The sequence below is a fragment of the Oncorhynchus mykiss genome, chromosome 20, assembly GCF_013265735.2.
Source record: "Oncorhynchus mykiss isolate Arlee chromosome 20, USDA_OmykA_1.1, whole genome shotgun sequence".
NCBI classification, from domain to species: Eukaryota; Metazoa; Chordata; class Actinopteri; order Salmoniformes; family Salmonidae; genus Oncorhynchus; species Oncorhynchus mykiss.
Window position 1 is genome coordinate 993332 of NC_048584.1, and position 21585 is coordinate 1014916.

General features: G+C 42.7%; 1 long non-coding RNA gene across 1 annotated transcript; it reads right to left on the reverse strand.

The window, feature by feature from the left end:
- Window positions 1–206: 206 nt before the first annotated feature.
- On the reverse strand, window positions 207–1987 carry LOC110499574. The gene is made up of 3 exons (XR_002469978.2): window positions 1288–1987; window positions 972–1064; window positions 207–721 (listed from the first exon to the last, which is right to left on the reverse strand). It is a non-coding gene; the product is annotated as an uncharacterized LOC110499574 (long non-coding RNA).
- Between the last annotated feature and the right edge of the window lie 19598 nt (window positions 1988–21585).

Sequence of the window (21585 nt, forward strand, 5' to 3'; positions counted from 1 at the left end):
TAGATGGTCACAGAGAAGGGAGCCGGTCAGAGTCAGACAGTCAGGTCAGAGGCCTCAGCAGCGCACCTCGCTGTCCCCAAAGTCTGTGCTCCGGACTTTTTTAACATGAGGTGTGTGTGGATGACGCATATTAAATTCATACACATTGAAAAGTAAAAGGTTATTTATTACACAGTAACTCAGGATCTGTACACAGTAGTGGACCATATAAAATAGGATGAGCAAACAATATCACATGATCTGAGCCTCCCATGACACTGGAGGACACCTCAAACACAAACAGGGAATTGTTTAAAACTGAGACAATCGATTTCTCTGTAATGACAAGGGCCTTTAGTCCCATTATTGGCTGAACTTGCTTCAAAAACAAACACACATCCTACTTCAATAATGCATGAACATGACTACAACTTAAATTGCTCAAGTTTGGAATTGAATAGTTTTGACATTTTATGTTTCAGTCTGAATAGGGGTGAAGGTTGCTTTTTTAGAAGGGTAGGCATTTTCATTCATTGCAGACTTGTTTCCGATCAGTTCATCTGTATACAAAACGTATAAACAGTTCGAGGATATTGGACTTGGTACCTGTTCAGAGGGTATGTTGGTCTCCTGGGCCACAGCATTTCTCAGTCTGGACACAGTGCTGGAGAGAGGCACCGCCACACCCACTGTCATACAGTGGGAACACTTCCCCTGGTACACTACCGTCACATACAGGGGCCTGGGAGGGACACACAGAACAATTGAGTGGTCTTCCTCAGGCTTTGAGGAACAACCATCTCATCCTGCATCTACATTTTTTTGCGGTTTGTCTGTGGCATCCTTCTGTCTATCACTGCCATGTTTGACACTCTTGTAAGTTGAGGTGAAATACAGCAGAACAAGATCTGGTCTTTCTCCAATTTGTATTGGGGTATACCGCTCTCTGTGTATAAGACATGGCCTTACCAAGATATTAGATATCTTCTTACCGAGTGTGTGGTACAGGGATGGGCAGTGAGATGCAGAGGAAAGGGTCAAAGGTGTTGCTCCGTTTCTGGCAGTGAGGGCAAGTCAGCGAGGATCTGTTTGTGTGGAGACAAGTCACTTTTAACTTCAAACCGCATTTGACAACCGCATTGTCTCAGTGGAAAAGCTATATCAACAACAAGTCCAAGGTTAGTTGTCAAATTAGCATTAGAAAATTGTCTAGCTCACATGCAGTGTACTGTACGGGTCTATCTATAGTAACTGTGTTCAGTAAGAGTGCAGTGGGGTGTCAATCAGAAGATCATTTTGGAGAGTCACCTGTATTGAGCCTGAAATAGCTCTTGTACGAAGGAGCCAGCAACTGGTAATCTCTATCTCTCTGGTAGAGATAAATACCTAAGAGGCCACATTAATGCCCAAACAGAGCAACTGGGGTGTAAACAATACAACAAAGTAAACACAATCAGGTAATTGACAGTTAAGGGAGATACAACAACATAAATGCAGTAAAGGGCGATACAGCCCAGACAACACAGCTGTCTGTCCAGAACAGACAGGTACCAATTCACAGTCCACACTCTTGGTAAAAAAAAAAAAGTGGTTATCTAAAACCTAAAATGGGTCTTTGGCTGTCCCCATAGGAGAACCCTTGAAGAATCCTTTTTGGTTCCAGGTAGAACCCTTTTGGTTCCAAGTATAAGCCTTTTGGGTTCCACGAAGGACCCTTTTCACAGAGGGTTCTACCTGGAACAAAAATAGTTATCCTATGGTGACAGACGAAGAATCCTTTTGGAACCCTTTTTTCGAAGAGTAGAAGTTTCATAACCAAAACAGTCAGGACATGAAGTGCAATTGGCAGCAATGCTACCAGACATGGCAATAGGCTATATCTAATATCATTCAACTGTCTGAGATCAAATCCCCAGCTTGTAACTGATGGAATGAACAAAAGCGTACCCCAAAAAAGTTTAGTTACCTTCCTGGGTGGTCTGCTGCTGGGCAGGACCATGTTGTTGAGGTCCTCTGTCCAGCAGCCATAGGAGGAACTCCTGTGCATTGTGCTGGGCGTTGCCCCGGAACTGCAGGGCCCTCTTCGACACGACATTCTGGAGCACAGAAATTATATGGTAAGAGTTAAGGGTTATAAGTTAATATCAGACATAAAAAAAAAAATAGTCTTCAAATGGATACATTTATTTAATTTTTTGATTTAACTAGGCAAGTCAGTTAAGAACAAATTCTTATTTACAATGGCGGCCTACCAAAAGGCCTCCTGCGGGGACGTGGGCTGGTATTAAAAATAAAAAGCACAATATAAATCTAGGACAAAACACATCACAACAAGAGAAACACCACAACACTACATAAAGAGAGACCTAAGACATCAACATAGCAAGGCAGCAACACAACATGGTAGAAGCACAAAACAAGATACAAACATTATTGGGCACAGATAACAGCACAAAGGGCAAGAAGGTAGAGACAACAATACATCACACAAAGCAGCCACAACTCTCAGTAAGAGTGTCCATGATTGAATCTTTGAAGAGATTGAGATAAGACTGTCCAGTTTGAGTGTTTGTTGTAGCTCGTTCCAGTCGCTGGCTGCAGTGAACTGAAAAGACGAGCGACCCAGGGGTGTGTGCTTTGGGGCCTTTAACAGAATGTGACTGGCAGAACGGGTGTTGTATGTGGAGGATGAGGGCTGCAGTAGATATCTCAGATGGGGAGGAGTGAGCATCAACCAGTGAGTCTTGCGATGGGTATACAGAGATGACCAGTTCAGAGAGGAGTATAGAGTGCAGTGATGTGTCCTATAAGTAGCATTGGTGGCAAATCTGATGGCCGAATGGTAAAGAACATCTAGCCGCTCGAGAGCACCCTTACCTGTTGATCTATAAATGATGTCTCCGTAATCTAGCATGGGTAGGATGGTCATCTGAATCAGGGTTAGTTTGGCAGCTGGGGTGAAAGAGGAGCGATTACAATAGAGGAAACCACTAGATTTAACTTTAGCCTGCAGCTTTGATATGTGCTGAGAGAAGTACAGTGCACTGTCGAGTCATACTCCCAAGTACTTGTATGAGGTGACTACCTCAAGCTCTAAACCCTCAGAGGTAGTAATAAACACATGTGGGGGGGAGGGGCATTCTTCTTACCAAACTACATTACCTTTGTTTTGGAGGTGTTCAGAACAAGGTTATGGGTAGAGAAAGCTTGTTGGACAGTAAGAAATCTTTGTTGTAGAGCATTTAACACAAAATCAGGGGAGGGGCCAGCTTAGTATAAAACTATCATCTGCATATAAATCGATGAGATAGCTTCCTATTGCCTGAGCTATGTTGTTGATATAAATTGAGAAGAGCGTGGGGCCTAGGATCGAGCTTTGGTGTACTCCCTTGGTGGCAGGCAGTGGCGGAGATAGCAGATGTTCAGATACACTGCACTCTGATATAAATAGTTAGCAAACCAGCCCAAAGACCCCTCAGACACCAATACTCCTTATCCGGCCCACAAGAATGGAATGGTCTACCATATCAAAAGCTTTGGCCATGTCAATAAAAATAGCTGTACAATATTGCTTAAAATCAAGGGCAATGGTGACATCATTGAGGACCTTTAAGGTTGCAGTGACACATCCTTAACCTGAGCGAAAACCATATTGCATACCCGAGAGAATACTTTAGACATTAAGAAAGCCAGTCAGTTGATTATTGACAAGTTATTCCAACACTTTTGATAAACTGGGCAAAATATAAATAGGCCAATAACAGTTAGGATCAGCTTGATCTCCCCTTTAAATAAAGGATGCACCGTGGCTGACTTCCAAGGAATGGGAACCTCCCCAGAGAGGATAGACAGGTTAAAAAGGTCAGAGATAGGCTTGGTGATGATAGGGGCAGCAACCTTAAGGAAGAAAGGATCTGAACCAACTGACCCAGAAGTATCTTTAAGAAATGGCTTTCTTGCCACTCTTCCATAAAGGCCAGATTTGTGCAATATACGACTGATTGTTGTCCTATGGACAGAGTCTCCCACCTCAGCTGTAGATCTCTGCAGTTCATCCAGAGTGATCATGGGCCTCTTGGCTGCATCTCTGATCAGTCTTCTCCTTGTATGAGCTGAAAGTTTAGAGGGACGGCCAGGTCTTGGTAGATTTGCAGTGGTCTGAAACTCCTTCCATTTCAATATTATCGCTTGCACAGTGCTCCTTGGGATGTTTAAAGCTTGGGAAATCTTTTTGTATCCAAATCCGGCTTTAAACTTCTTCACAACAGTATCTCGGACCTGCCTGGTGTGTTCCTTGTTCTTCATGATGCTCTCTGCGCTTTTAACGGACCTCTGAGACTATCACAGTGCAGGTGCATTTATACGGAGACTTGATTACACACAGGTGGATTGTATTTATCATCATTAGTCATTTAGGTCAACATTGGATCATTCAGAGATCCTCACTGAACTTCTGGAGAGAGTTTGCTGTGTGCACTTAAAGGCTTAAAAGGTACACTGGGAATAAAACTGCATATAGTACTTGATTTATTGTGCAAAATAAGTAAGACACTGTGAGTGAAATTGTTTTATCTCCCAAAAAACGTAATTAAGTACAGCACCAGTCAAAAGGTTTGGACACACTTACTCACTCCAGGGTTTTTCTTTATTTGTACTATTTTCTACATTGTAGAATAATAGTGAAGACAAACTATGAAATAACAAATACAGAATTATGTAGTAACCAGAACATTGTAAACAAATCAAAATATATTTTATATTTGATTCTTCAAAGTAGCCACCCTATGCCTTGATGACAGCTTTGCACACTCTTGGAATTCTCTCAACCAGCTTCATGAGGGAGTCACCTGGAATGCATTTCAGTTAACAGGCGTGCCTTGTTAAAAGTTCATTTGTGATTTTCTTTCCTTCTTAATGAGTTTGAGCTAATCAGTTGTGTTGTGACAAGGTAGGGGTGGTATACAGAAGATAGCCCTATTTGGTAAATGACCGAGCCCATATTACGGCAAGAACAGCTCAAATAAGCAAAGAGAAATGACAGACCATCATTACTTTAAGACATGAAGGTCAGTCAATGCGAAACATTTCATGAACTTTGAAAGTTTCTTCAAGTGCAGTCACAAAAACAATCAAACGCTATGATGAAATTGGCTCTCATGTGGACCGTCAAAGGAAAGGAAGACGCAGAGTTACCTCTGCTGCAGAGGATAAGTTCATTAGAGTTACCAGCCTCAGATTGCAGCCCAAATATATTCTTCACAGAGTTCAAGTAACAGACATCTCAACATCAACTGTTCAGAGGAGACTGCGTGAATCAGGCCTTCATGCTTGGGCCAAGAAACACGAGCAATGGACATTAGACCGGTGGAATTCTGTCCTTTGGTCTGATGAATCCAAATTTGAGATTTTTACTTCCCAACGCTGTGTCTTTGTGAGACGCCGAGTAGGTGAACGGATGTTCTCTGCATGTGTGGTTCCCACAGTAAAGCATGAAGGAGGAGGCGTGATGGTGTGGAGTTGCTTTGCTGGTGACACTGTTGATGATTTGTTTTGAATTCAAGGCACACTTAACCAGCATGGCTACCACAGCATTTTGCAGTGATAGGCCATCCCATCTGGTTTGCGCTTAGTGGGACTATCAATTATTTTTCAACAGGACAACGAGCCAACACAGCTCCAAGCTGTGTAACGGCTATTTGACCATGAAGGGGAGTGATGGAATGCTGCATCAGATGACCTGGCCTCCACAATCACCCGGCCTTAACCCAATTGAGATGGTTTGGGATGAGTTGGACTGCAGAGTGAAGGAAAAGCAGCCAACAAGTGCTCAACATATATGGGAACACCTTCAAGACGGTTGGAAAAGCATTCCAGTTTAAGCTGGTTGAGAGAATGCCAAGAGGATGCCAAGAGTGTGCAAAGCTGCCATTCTTCTTTGAAGAATCTCAAAAATAAAATATATTTTCTTCTTGTTTAACACTTTTTTGGATACTACATTATGCCATATGTGTTATTTCATAGTTTTGATGTCTTCACTATTATTCTACAATGTAGAAAATAGTAAAAAATAAAGAAAAGTCCTTGAATGAGTAGGTGTGTCCAAACACTGGGCAAAACTCAATGAGCCTCAGAGTCAGATTGCACTGCTTAGCCCAATGTGCCATGGCAGTTCACAACGCAAACAGGCAGAGGACTTGATGATACTTGATACAGTTCAATTTGTATTATTATTTTGTTTTAGGCCTTCCCCAACCCATAGCCCTAAACTTAACCCCTCGGAATGAATACCTAACCTTAACCTTTTGAATTGTTTCTGTTTTCACCCTGTAACCACACGGAATTAACACCTCTAACCATGCAGAATGACTGTGTCAAAAATCTACGTTCATCCATAATAAGGCAAATTCTGAAGTGAACCTGAGATCAGGTTGGTAGGTGTACCCCAACAACAGTTTTTTTTAAAGTGTTTTTTCTCCAATTTATGCTTTGGCAACAAATATAAGTATAGGATGATTCAACAACGTGATTTGGGTACATAGTATGTGAGCGGAGATGAAGCGGAGAATGCCGAATTTGACTGGAGCGTGGAGCGAGATTCCCAAAGGCTGGAGTGTCGGCCTTCTTGTCCGCTCCAATATAACTCCAGTAGTGTTCCAGTAGAGCTCACTTCACGAGCTCAGGGCATGCTCGGGCCAGCATGCATTTATAGTCCACTTGTGTGCTGCTATAGCCCCTTGCTCTAGCTACTGTGAGGGAGTTTGCAAAATATCTTCACAGGTGCTAAATCAAGGTGACTTACAAAGATGAGGCACAAGAGAGGGAGTGTGGTGAATCAAGTGTGGAGAGGATGTCCTCCGCTAAAAATGAATTCTAAAAATGAATTCTAATAATGAATTCAAAAGCACTAAGTCATTTTTCCTTTAATTTGGATTTAATTCTAAGTAAGTCACAGTCTATATGCGCAATTTATAGACTATAACGATTTTATACAACAAAATGTTGTTTAAATGCTGAGAGCTTTATGTCCCTACCAGCCTATTGTGTTGTACTCACAAATGCTTCACAATGTATTTCTTTGTAGGCTATAGCCTTGAAATAATTTAAATACTATAGCCTAAAAAAATCATTTTCGTTAGGCTCCCTTGTCTGTCTTCTGACCTATTTAGAGTGTTTTTATGCTGTTTAATTTGACATAGCCTATTTGAAACAATGTTTGCTTCTTACATTCGCCTTTTCATGTTTATTCAAATACTTTTCATTAAAATCTTCCACATGGTTTGGTTTTAATACTTAAAAAACAATTGGTAGGTCCAGGTAGTCACAACAATAGATGTTAAATTGTGATTTTAATGAATGGAGCGAACAAGGAGCGCCGGAGAGGTGCGCAAGCACTGCTCCGTGAGCGATGAACGGCTCACATGCTCTGTTTGGGTACGAGTTAACATAATGAACTTTTTTCACTGGACAATTCATTTAAAACTGCAACATTTTCTCTTAGACTCATTGCAAAATGTGTAGAGTAACAGGCCATTTCCTTTAAAACTGCACGATTTCCTCATCTTCATGGCAAAACATGAAAAATAACATGAGATGAGCTATAAAACAGCACATTTTTCTCTCTGCCCCGTAGCAAAATATGTAGAATTGCAGGAAATGTGCTTTATTAAAAACTGCAACAACAAAAAAATCTGACTCATTTCAAAATGTATAGAACAGTATTTTAAACGGCACATCTTTCTCTGTCCCAAATGTGTTGAAATGCAGGAAGTTAGCCATTTCCACCGAACACACAAAAAATTCTCATCCCTCATCCTTCCACTTATTTCTATTTTGCACTGTTTATCAAAAGTGTTGGAAACATTTGTCAATAATCAACTGACTGGCTTTCTCGATGTCTATAGTATTCTCTCAGGTATGCAATCTGGTTTCTGCTCAGGTTATGGATGTGTCACTGCAACCTTAAAGGTCCTCAATGATGTCACCATTGCCCTTGATTCTAAGCAATATTGTGCAGCTATTTTTATTGACTTGGCCAAAGCTTTTGATATGGTAGATCATTCCATTCTTGTGGGCCAGATAAGGAGTATTGGTGTTTCTGAGGGGTTTTTGGCCTGGTTTGCTAACTACCTCTATGAAAGAGTGCAGTGTATCAGAACATCTGCTATCTCCGCCACTGCCTGTCACCAAGGGTGTACCCCAAGGCTCGATCCCAGGCCCCACGCTGTTCCCAATTTACATCAACAACATAGCTCAGGCAGTAGGAAACCCTCTCATCGATTTATATGCAGATGATACAGTCTTATACTCAGCTGGCCCCTCCCCGGATATTGTGTTAAACACTCTACAACAAAGCTTTCCCTAATCTTGTTCTGAACACCTCCAAAACAAAGGTCATGTGGTTTGGTAAGAAGAATGCCCCTCTCCCCACCAGTGTGATTACTACCTCTGAGGTTGAGAGCTTGAGGTAGTCACCTCATACCAGTACTTGGGAGTATGCCTTGACGGTACACTGTCCTTCTCTCAGCACATATCAAAGCTGCAGGCTAAAGTTAAATCTACACTTGATTCCCTCTATCATAATCGCTCCTCTTTCACCCCAGCTGCCAAACTAACCTTGATTCAGATGACCATCCTGCCCATGCTAGATTACGGAGACATAATTTATAGATCGGCAGGTAAGGGTGCTCTCGAGCGGCTAGATGTTCTTTACCATTCGGCCATCAGATTTGCCACCAATGCTCCTTATAGGACACATCACTGCACTCTATACTCTTCTGTAAACTGGTCATCTCTGTATACTCGTCGCAAGACCCACTGGTTGATGTTTATTTATAAAACTCTCTTAGGCCTCACTCCACCCCATCTGAGATATCTATTGCAGCCCTCATCTTCTACATACAACACCCGTTCTGCCAGTCACATTCTGTAAAAGGTCCCAAACATCCCTGGGTCGCTCGTCTTTTCAGTTAGCTGCAGCTAGTGACTGGAACGAGCTACAACAAAACACTCAAACTGGACAGTTTTATCTCAATCTTTTTATTCAAAGATTCAAATCATGGACAATCTTACTGACAGTTGTGGCTGCTTTGTGTGATGTATTGTTGTCTCTACCTTCTTGCCCTTTGTGCAGTTGTCTGTGCCCAATGTTTTTACCATGTTTTGTGCTGCTACCATGTTGTGCTGCTGCCATGTTGTGTTGCTACCACGTTGTTGTCATGTTGTTGTCTTAGGTCGTTCTTTAGTGTTGTGTTGTCTCTCTTGTCGTGATGTGTTTTGTCCTGTATTTTTGAAAATGTATTTTCAATTTTAATCCCAGCCCCCGTCCCCGCAGGAGGCCTTTTGCCTTTTGGTAGTTTGTCATTGTAAATAAGAATTTGTTCTTAATTGACTTGCCTAGTTAAATAAAATAAAATCAATAAAATATACTGCGTTTTCAAAATACCCCTCCATATACTCTTCAAAATACCCTGTGGAACCACGTCTATTGTCACCCCCCACCCAATGTCTACATCACAAGTTCGCCCTTGCTTCAAATACTGCCTGAGACACCTTTGCTATGTACCTCCGTACTCAATAAAAGGTGTATACTCAAATGTATACTGAACAAAAATATAAACGCAACATGTAAAGTGTTGGTCCCATGTTTCATGAGCTGAAATAAAAGATCCCATACATTTTCCATACGCACAAAAAGCTTATTTCTATAAAAATGTTGTGCACAAATTTGTTTACATCCCGGGTTAGTGAGCATTTACTCATTTGCCAAGATAATCCATCCACCTGACAGGTGTGACATATCAAGAAGCTGATAAAACAGCATTAACATAACACAAGTGCACCTTGTCCTGGGGATAATAAAAGGCCACTCTAAATGTGCAGTTTTGTCACACAATGCCAAAGTTTTGAGGGAGCGTACAATTGCCATGCTGATTGCAGCAATGTCCACTGGAGCTGTTGCCAGACAATTTAATGTTAATTTCTCTACCATAAACTGCCTCCAAAGTAATTTTTGAGAATTTGGTGGAACATCCAACCAGCCTCACAACCGCAGACCACGTGTAAGCCCAGGACCTCCACATCCGGCTTCTTTCACCTGCGGGATCGTGTGAGACCAGCCCCCTGGACAGCTGATAAAACTGTGGGTTTGCACAACCTAAGAATTTCTGCATAAACTGTCAGAAACCATCTTAGGGAAGCTCATCTACGTGCTCGTCGTCCTCACCAGGGTCTTGACCTGACTGCAGTTTGGCGTCGTACCCGACTTCAGTGGGAAAATGCTCACCTTCGATAGCCACTGGCACGCTGGAGAAGTGTGCTCTTCACGAATGAATCCCAGATTCAACTGTACGGTACAGTTGAATGACGTTGTGTGGGTGAGCGGTTTGCTGATGTCAATGTTGTGAGCAGAGTGCCCCATGGTGGCGGTGGGGTTATGGTATGGGCAGACATAAGCTATGGACAAAGGACACAATTGCATTTTATCGATGGCAATTTGAATGCACAGAGATACCGTGACGAGATCCTGAGGCCCATTGTCATGCCATTCATCTGCAACCATCACCTTATGTTTCCGCATGATAATGCGTGGCCCCGTCTCGCATGGATCTGTAAACAATTCCTGGAAGCTGAAAATGTCCCTGTTATTCCATGGCCTGCATACTCACTAGACTTGTCACACATTGAGCATGTTTGGGATGCTCTGGATTGACGTGTACTATAGCGTGTTCCAGTTTCCATCAATATCCATCAACTTCACACAGCCATTGTAGAGGAGTGAGACAACATTCCACAGTCTAATATCAACAGTCTGATAAACTCTATGCAAAGGAGATGTGTTGCGCTGCATGAGGCAAACGGTGGTCAGACCATATACGGTTTTCTGATCCACGCCCCTACCTTTTTTTTAAGGTATCTGTGACCAGCTTATGCATATCTGTACTCCCAGTCATGTGAAATCCATAGATGAGGGCCTAATTGATTTATTTAAATTGACTGATTTCCTTAGATGAACTGTAACTTAGATGAACTGTAACTTAGATGAACTGTAACTTAGATGAACTGTAACTTAGACGATTCGTATTGCATGATATTTCAAGTCCCCTCAAAAAGATATTTAGTCAGTCTTTGGAAGCGAATATTAGTTCTAAGGGGTTCTAAGCTAACATGTGGAATTATTTTAAGATGGTCATGCCAAGGATAACTGAGATATTTCATTTAGAATTTTTGGACCACTTTAGGTATAAAAAAATATATATATATATATATATATATATATGACATTGAATTTGGTCTTACTGCTATTAGCCCATAGAAATGCACTGAATAACAGATTCATACATGGTAAAACCGATGAAAAAAATAAAACAACCTTTGTTTTGAAGTTTCTGTCCAATTTCAGAGATATAAGAATGATCAGGAAAAAACATTTACCCATATTGGACCCCTTTTTTTGGCACTAAACTACTTCACCTCAATAACTGGTTTTAACTGGTACCGGCTGTCATGTTCACTCCCTCTCCAATGCTCGACGTCGCCAGTTGTCTCATCATTATGCACACATGCCACCCTCGTTACGCGCACCTGCGCCTCATGACACTCACCTGGACTCCATCACCTTCCTGATTACCTCCTGAAATCTGTCACTCCCCTTGGTTCTTTCCTCAGACGTTATTGACTCGGTTTCTGTTTCATGTCTGTACGCTTTGTGTTTCTTGTGTTGTACTATGTTCTAGTTAATATTAAATTTGCACTCCCTGTACTTGCTTCCCGAATCCCAGCATATACATAATACGGGCTTATTCAGGCGAGGCTTGTGAGCAAAACAACCAACATGTATATGTTTGTGAGAGATTCACCTTTCCATAGTAGTTTGTAGGCCAAACCCTTCGGACGCTACAGCTATTTTTGTGAGAAGACCGATTTTTGTGATGTCTCATTGTCTGACAAACACCGCTGTAGCTCTGCCACTTTTCAGATACACTAACAGTGCATTAAGAAAGTATTTAGAACCCTTGGCTTTTTCCAGATTTTGTTACATTTTACAGCCTTATTCTAAAATTGATCAAATTATTTTTATCCTCAATCTGCACACAATTCCCCATAATGACAAAGCGAAACAGGTTTATAAATATTTGCAAATGCATTAAAACATTTTTTTTTTTTACTTTATTTACATAAGTATTCAGACCCTTTGCTATGAGACTCTAAATTGAGCTCATGTATATCCTGTTTCCATTGATAATCCTTTAGATTTTCTTTGGACAAAGTTGAAAAATGGCACACTGGTCTATATAAAAGGTCCCACAGTTGACAGTGCATATCAGAGCAAAAACCAAGCCATGAGGTCGAAGGAATTGTCCGTAAAGCTCCGAGACAGCATTGTGTCGAGACACAGATCTGGGGAAGGGTACCAAAACATTTATGCAGCATTGAAGGTCCCCGAGAACAGTGGCCTCAATCATTCTTAAATGAAAGAATTTTGGAACCACCAAGACTCTTCCTAGAGCTGGCCGCCCAGACAAACCGAGCAAAAAAGCTGGCACCATCCCAAGTTGAAGCATGTTGGTAGCAGCATCATGCTGTGGGGAGGTTTTTCAGTGGCAGGGACCGAGAGACTAGTCAGGATCGGCGGAAAGATGAACAGAGCAAAGTACAGAGATCTTGAATGAAAACCTGCTCCAGAGTGCTCAGGACCTCAGACTGGGACAAAGGTTCACCTTCCAACAGAACAACAACCCTAAGCACACAGCCAAGACAACGCAGGAGTGGCTTTGGGACAAGTCTCTGGATGTCCCTGAGTGGCCCAGCCAGAGCTGAACCTGATCAAACATCTCTGGAGAGACCTGAAAATATCTGTGCAGCAACGCTCCCCATCCAACCTGACAGAGTTTGAGAGGATCTGCAGAGAAGAATGGGAGAAACTCCTCAATTACAGATGTTCCAAGTGTAGCGTGGTTCGTTCTGCATTGTGTAATTTAATGAGGACACTGGCACAACTGGAGGTCTCCTTGTTGGATTTTTACTTTCCCTGCACACGAAGAGACAACACACAATATGTTAGCCATTGGTGCAGTCACAGCTCTCAGGCACCTCGCTAGCTGAAGGTCAGGCAAGAGAGAACAATAGGAGGGTACAGAAATACACACAACCCACGATGGACCAGACCAAAATATACACAACTTTTACAATCTTGTATTTACAATATAGATATGACAAAGTGTTTGTACACCAAAATAACATTAGCTAAGCAGCTGTAAACAAAATTAACATTAGCTATGCAGCTGTAATTAAATTTAAAAAAACACACTGAATTATTATTATTAACATTCCCTCTTGACCTGGCCTATTTGAACTGGTCCTTGTGTGCAATTTGGTGCATAATCTAGGGGAACAACATCACACTGTTACACAAGCTGGTAGCGTCGAGACTCGAGGCCGTTATCGCTGCCAAAGGTGATTCAACAAAGTCCTGAGTAAAGGGTCTTGTCAATATAAAAGACCATCTTTGATGGAAATACCCATTGGCAGTTCAAAGGTGCTAAAAACAACTTCTCACATGACATGTCTCTCAAACATTCTGAACACCTGTTTTATACTGTGGCTTAAGCAATTAACTAATCAGGTAGACCTGTGAAGTGACCTGCGATGCAAAACTGGCAAAAATTGGCAATACCAATGATGACAAGATAAAATATTATGGAGTTATGGAGATAAAATGTCAATCAATCAATCAATACAAAACATATAAAAATGCTTGCTTTTCATAAATAGCTTGCATATTTTAAAAGAGTCCAATGTCTCTAGTGAAGGAGCCTCTCCTTCACAGATATGACCATGCCCCCACACTCCAGAGTTGACTGTGTTGTGGGGTGTACTCGAACGTCCACAGAGCACGGACGAGACCAGACAGTTGCTCTGTGACTTCAGACTCCTGCTGGTGTCCCTTTCTTTGTATACAAACTCCGTTTGCTGAATTCGGTTTATTCGATTCAGTCGATTTGTCATTGGTGCTATGACAGCCGTCCTCTCCACGGTATTGTTCCAATGCAAGATATTCAGCAAAGAGTTCCGTGTTGCTCAGACATTGCAAGATAGCGTTCATGAAACAGGTGTTGCCATGGTTCTTGAGTCCGGAAACTCCGGCGACCTTGTCCCCAAATAGGAACCCGCCACATTCACTGCCGTCGGAGGGAACAGAGCCGCATGTAGTAGCCTGGATGAAACTTGCATCGTTCTTCTCTTCACCTCCATGCTCCTCGTTGCTGAAATGGGACAGAGTAGACAGAGTCCTGAGAACTATGTTCATAAAGCTCCCCACAGAGCCCCTTCGGAAGAGCTTCTTGCTGAAGGATTTCTTCTCTTTAGTGTTAGCTTTCGACATGGTTGAATGGCTGGTGTTTCTCAATATTTAAATCATATTAGAAAGAGAGAGAGCATCTGGACAACAATTGGATCAATCTGTCGATTCCATTGACAAAAGCCAAACACAGTGATAATTTGTGTTCCTCACTGATGATGACAGGCTATAAAACATTATTTGAGGAAAAAGTGGCGCTTTTGGGGGTCTTATCACCAGTAGCCTATAGCCAAAAACAAAAAGACCCGTGACATCTCACTTAAAACACTGCGTCGGTTTGCATACATATTATCCATGGGAAGATGCTATCATGCCTAATGCCACTTTAAATAAAGGTAGCCTAGAGAAGGTCTCCATGCACGAGTTAATTTTCATAATCTCGTAGGCTATCAATTTTGTGTCATGTCATGCAGGTGTAACATTTTGGATGCCCAGAATGATGCGCGTCATTAGAGCATCAGCGGGTCATGATCCTCGACATCAACAGCAATAAATCAACCCATAATTTGGGACCACAGTGTACCGAGCGGTGCTCCTCGTGTTTGATTAAATAAACCGCAGCTCCATCCATATAGCCTTGTCCTATTCTCGCATCTTCAGATAAAAAAAATGCTGATGTTTGCAGACCCCTAGATGTCCAATAAATCGCCCGTACCATGGAAGCGTTTACAGAAGCGCTCTCAAACTGAGAAGCCCCCAGAAAGAAGCCCGAAGGGAAGTATAGTCCGCTGCTCCCTCCAGTCAGGTTAATACTATCCATCGTATATACGCCGTAAAATTAACATCATGTGATGTCTTATTTTTCTCCTAATTCATCGCAAGGCCGCTTCTCCTGTCTTCATCATGTGGAGTCATCGATACTGCAGGCAGAGCGGTGGCGACCAATGTCACTGCCAAACACTGATCCATGTTGGAGGAGAGGAGAGCATGTGACGCTGGCGAATTCTACTCACTGGGTGAGACACCCGGCTCTCCTGCTGTAGGCCAGAATGTTCCGCTAAAAATCAGACAGGAGAAAGGGGATATCTAGTGAGTTGTGCACAAAAATGAACAAAAATCTTATTTCACTCAAATTTTGTGCACAAATGTGTTTACATCCCCGTTAGTGAGCATTTCTCCTTTGCCAAGATAACCTATCCACCTGACAGGTGTGGCATATCAAGAAGCTAAACAGCATGATCATCACACAGGTGCACCTTGTGCTGGGTAAAATAAAAGGCCACTCTAAAATGTGCAGTTCTGTCACACAACACAATGCCACAGATGTCTCACGTGTTGAGGGAGAGTGCAATTGGCATGCTGACTGCAGGAATGTTCACCAGAGCTGTTGCCAGAGAATTGTATGTTTATTTCTTGACCACAAGCCGAGGCTTAGAGAATTTGGCAGGACATCCAACGGGCCTCATAACCACAGACCACGTGTAACCTTGCCAGCCCAGGACCTCCACATCTGGATTTTTCACCTGCAGGATCATCTGAAAATAGCCACCCGGATAGCTGATGAAACTGGGTTTGCACAACTGAAGAATTTCTGCTGTCAGAAGCTCATCTGTGTGCACGTCATCCTCACCAGGGTCTTGACTGCATTTTGGCGTCGTAACTGACTTCTGTGGGCAAATGCTCACCTTCGATGGCCGCTGGCACCCTGGAGAAGTGTGCTCTTCACAGACAAATCCCAGTTTCAACTGTACCGGGCAGATGGCGTCGTGTGGGCGAGAGGTTTTCTATTGTCAGCGTTGTGAACAGAGTGTCCCATGGTAGCGGTGGGGTTATGGTATGGGCAGCCATAAGCTACAGACAATGAGCACGATTGCGTTTTGATGGCAATTTTAACGCACAAAGATACCGTGATGAGATCCTGAGGCCCATTGTCGTGCCATTCATACACCGCCATCACCTCATGTTTCAGCATGATAATGCACGGCCCCATGTCACAAGGACTGCACACACTTCCTGGAAGCTGAAAATGTCCCAGTTCTTCCATGGCCTGCATATTCACCAGCAATGTCACCCAATGAGCCAGTTTGGGATGCTCTGTATCAAGATGTACAACAGTGTGTTCCAGTTCCCGCCAATATTCAGCAACTTCGCACAGCCATTGAGGAGGAGTGGGACAACATTCCACAGGCCACAATCAACAGCCTGACCATATCTATGCGAAGGAGATGTCGGCTGCATGAGGCAAATGGTGGTCACATCAGATACTATTAGTAGCTGCATTTCAACGGCAACCAGTAGCTTCAAGTCAGGACGACCAACTTTAGCAGTTTGCATGAAAAGAGCAGAAACATGAAAACCGAATTCAAATGAGTTTATCAAGAGAAGAAGCACTGGTAAATTCATTCATCCAGTTTGGCAAGTCCACGAGACTGCGCTGAGCCAGTCTTCAGAAAATTCAACCAAACTCTTGATCCCAAATGTAAAACTCCTGGCTATGCTAGAGTACAATAGTTGACTGCTTTGCAAATGGATAAAGCAACCCAGAAAGTTAAGGAGATTCTGAGAGGCATGGAAAATAACCCTGTTTGTTTACGGATGGATTGACCGCTTGGTTCTATCACCCCCTCCATGCGTTGCTCAAACTCCATCCGATTAAGCGTCCACACACCATAGAGGTAATTGACCACACATTGGACGCATGGGATATACCATGGAAACAATCCTACTCTTCGTAACTGGCAACAGGGCGAACATTGTCAAGACTATCAACCTATTACAGAACAGGGATGAGAATACCTATGTGATCAACAACTACGAGAACTGGCCATTGCTTTGATCTGCGTGGAAGAAATGTCTGAATCTGAGTCGAACACCGACAATGAACTTTTCAGATTCATGTCACATTAAGATTAATTTATAACTTAAACCGAACCAAATCTATTACCTGACCCATCACCTTATGTATTACTCCCGTGCATAAGACTACTTTCTGTCCCTAACGAAAACAGAAACTAAATAATATAAAAACGAAATAGAAATGATTTTACAAAACTCAAACTTGAAAACTAGCTGAAAATAAATGTCAAAATAAAATCTAAAAACAAATAGAAATAAAAACGAGTAGAAAAATCACAAAACTATAATAACCTTGCATAGGCCTAATTTAAACGTTTCTTACAGAAGAAACATGAAAAGCATATGCTTAACCATGGTAGCAATTGAAAGGGAACAGTTTGTAGAGAATGGAAAGTATTAGTCAAAGTTTACCTGACAAGACTGAAACCAAACATTACACTTGATGTTATGTGCATTTTACATTTACTGTACTTTCCGCCACATTAGTTGATAATTAGTTGATAACGAAATCTGAAAATAGTCTGGATGCATTCTGTAACGTAATACTATTCCTGGAAAATTTGGTGTAGGTACAACGTAAGACAACAACAACAAAAAAATAGACAACAATTGCAAGGGATTGAGTGAGAGGACTAAGCAATTTCAATACACTTTTATGAAGAAAAAAAAATGTTCATTATAAATCACAATCTGGGTCAGCTGGTTATGATTTGAAAGCTTGTTCTATTGCCAACATGACTAGCAGTTATAAAATACGACATTACAGTGTTAGGCTTTCACAAGGCAATTCAGTGAAACAGATCGTAATTTTGGTGCACGTAGAAAGGAGTCATGAGTGCATTCAGGTGCCTGTGCCACGGCAGACTTTCTCACAACCTAGGGTATGACACCACATAATCTTGTAACTGTACATCAAACATAGTGATCATAAACGTTGACACTGTATATGACCTGAGTTTTATGAATTGGAAATGTGAAGTAGAGGTTTGTACTCATGGTTGTTTGGCTTGCTTTTAAGACTTTAGCACCGCGCGCAACAAGAGGTTTTGCACATTTGTTGTTGCCTGAGTGAGGGAAATGCTGTAAATTAATAAGACTCGGTGTATTTTGAAAGATGATTGTGGAGCGATTTCAGTGTCAACATCAATTGTATTGACCCTGGGTTTATAAGTGCGGATATCGACTCTCTCGCTTGAGCACGCTTTTGCGGCACAGTCGATAGTGCGCTGGACTTCGGGCTAGAAGGTGGGATCGGACCTTGCATCCACGACAGTGCGTGTGGTTGGCCGGTGAGCGCGTTCCTATAAGAGTCGCAAGCTATCGCGAGGACGCGCTCTTTGAATGGAGGGGTAGTGTAACGACCATTGATTTATAACCGCGGATATCAACACCTCCGCTTTGAGCATGCTTTTGCGGCACAGTCGATAGCGCCCTAGACATCGGAATGGAAGGTCGAGGGTTCGTGACTGTTTCATTACAGTATTTTATCATTTTGAATGTAATATTTTTCAAAAATTGAACTGAATGAATGTTGCATTCACTTTTAATAAAACAATTTCAATTTACTTGAATATTCAAATTCAATATTTATATATTCCGTTTCAATAGTCATAGGTATTGCATTTATCCTGTGGGATCAAAGTTAACATCACTTCAAGTTAATCAAAGTTTCATATATTAATTTCTCAGATGTATTCAGATTCAGTTCTCTAAATTCCAGATTAAAAACCAGAGACAACATCCTGGTACTGTTAGCTTTCAGGAATGGCCAAAACGATTCAACTGCTAGAGCCAAATGCATGGGAAGAAAATATATTCAACATGCACATTGGTTTGAGAAACCGGCAGAAGTTTCAGTTTACCACAGTGAGCATTCTCTTCTATCTGTTCTCTTCAACCTTTCCTGGCTGGCAAAGAACCAGGATGTTATCTCTGGTTTTGAATCTGAATTTAGAGAATTGAATTTGAAAACTGAATCTGTCTGAGAAGTTTAATATATTAAACTTTGATTAACTTGAAGTGATAGTTTGTAAACGTTGATACATAGACGATTGCAATATCTAGTCTATATTGAAACTGAATATATAAAATCAAATGTTATGTCACAAGCGCCGAATACAACAGGTGTACGTACACCTTACAGTGAAATGCTTACTTACAAGCCCTTAACCAAAAATGTAGTTTTAAGAAAATACCCCCCGAAAAAAGTAAGAGATAAGATAATAACAAACAATTAAAGAGCAGCAGTAAATAACAATAGCGGGGCTATATGCAGGGGGTACCGGTACAGAGTCAATGTCAATGTGGAGTCAATATGCAGGGGGTACCGGTACAGAGTCAATGTCAATGTGGAGGCTATATGCAGGGGGTACCGGTACAGAGTCAATGTCAATGTGGAGGCTATATGCAGGGGGTACCGGTACAGAGTCAATGTCAATGTGGAGGCTATATACAGGGGGTACCGGTACAGAGTCAATGTCAATGTGGAGGCTATATGCAGGGGGTACCGGTACAGAGTCAATGTCAATGTGGAGGCTATATGCAGGGGGTACCGGTACAGAGTCAATGTCAATGTGGAGGCTATGTGCAGGGGGTACCGGTACAGAGTCAATGTCAATGTGGAGGCTATATGCAGGGGGTACCGGTACAGAGTCAATGTCAATGTGGAGGCTATATGCAGGGGGTACCGGTACAGAGTCAATGTCAATGTGGAGGCTATATGCAGGGGGTACCGGTACAGAGTCAATGTCAATGTGTGGGGACACCAGTGTCAAGGTAATTGAGGTAATATGTACTTGTAGGTAGAGTTAAAGTGAATACACATAGATAATAACAGAGAGTAGCAGCAGCATTCCGGAGGGGGGGGGGGCAATGCAAATAGCCTGGGTAGCCGTTTGATTAGCTGTTCAGGAGTCTTATGGCTTGGGGGTAGAAGCTATTTAGGAGCCTTTTGGACCTAGACTTGGCGCTCCGGTACCACTTGCCATGCAGTAGCAGAGAGAATAGGGCCTTCCTCTGACACCGCCTGGTAGAGAGGTCCTGGATGGCTGGAAGCTTGCCCCCGGTGATGTACTGGGCCGTACGCGCTACCCTCTGTAGTGCCTTGCGGTCGGAGGACGAGTAGTTGCCATACCAGGCAGTGATGCAACCCGTCAAGATGCTCTCGATGGTGCAGCTGTAAAACCTTTTGAGGATGTGAGGACCCATGCCAAATATTTTCAGTCTCCTGAGGGGGAGTAGGTTTTGTCGTGCCCTCTTCACGGCTGCCATGGTGTGCTTAGACCATGTTAGTTTGTTGGTGATGTGGACACCAAGGGACTTGAAGCTCTCAACCTGATCCACTACAGCCCCGTCGATGAGAATGGGGGCGTGCTCAGCCCTCCTGTTCCTGTAGTCCACAATCATATCCTTTGTCTTGATCACATTGAGGGAGAGGTTGTTGTCCTTGCACCACACGGTCAGGTCTCTGACCTCCTCCCTAGAGGCCGTCTCATCGTTGTTGTTGATCAGGCCTACCACCGTTGTCGTCAGCAAACTTAATGATGGTGTTGGGAGTCGTGCTTGGCCATGCAGTCGTGGATGAACAGGGAGTACAGGAGGTGACTAAGCACGCACCCGAGGGATCAGCGTGGCAGATGGAGGTGTTTAGTCCCAGGGTCCTTAGCTTAGTGATGAGCTTTGTGGGCACTATGGTGTTGAATGCTGAGCTTCAGTCAAAGAACAGCATTCTCGCATAGGTGTTCCTTTTGTCTATGTGGGAAAGGGCAGTGTGGAGTGAGATTGAGATCTTCGGATCTGTTGGGGTGGTATGCGAATTGGAGCGAGTCTAGCGTTTCCGGGATGATGTTATTGCTGTGAGCCATGACCATCCTTTCAAAGCACTTCGTAGCTACCGACGTAAGTGCTATGGGGCGGTAGTCATTTAAGCAGGTTATCTTCGCTTTCTTGGGCACAGGGACTATGGTTGTCTCCTTGAAACATGTTGGTATTACAGACTCGGTCAGGGAGAAGTTGAAAATGTCAGTGAATACACTTGCCAGTTGGTCTGCGCATGCTCCGAGTACACGTCCCGGTAATCCGTCTGGCCCCGCGGCCTTGTGAATGTCACATTGGCTACGCAGTGCGAGATCACACAGTCGTCCAGAACAGCTGGTGCTCTCATCCATGTTTCAGTGTTGATTGCCTCAAAGCGAGCATAAAAGGCATTTAGTCGGTCTGGTAGGCTTGCGTCACTGGGCAGCTCACGGCTTTCCCTTTGTAGTCCGTAATAGTTTCGAAGCCCTGCCACATGCGATGAGCGTCACAGCTGGTGACTGTCACTCAGTAAAGTCTTTGAAATTGTTGCATGTTGCATTTATATTTTTGTTCAGTATACTTTGTACCTCTTATTATTTGCTCAAGTGTTTCCTTCACATTGGAATGGACAGAGGTATTGCTCGAGTCGAAAAAAAATT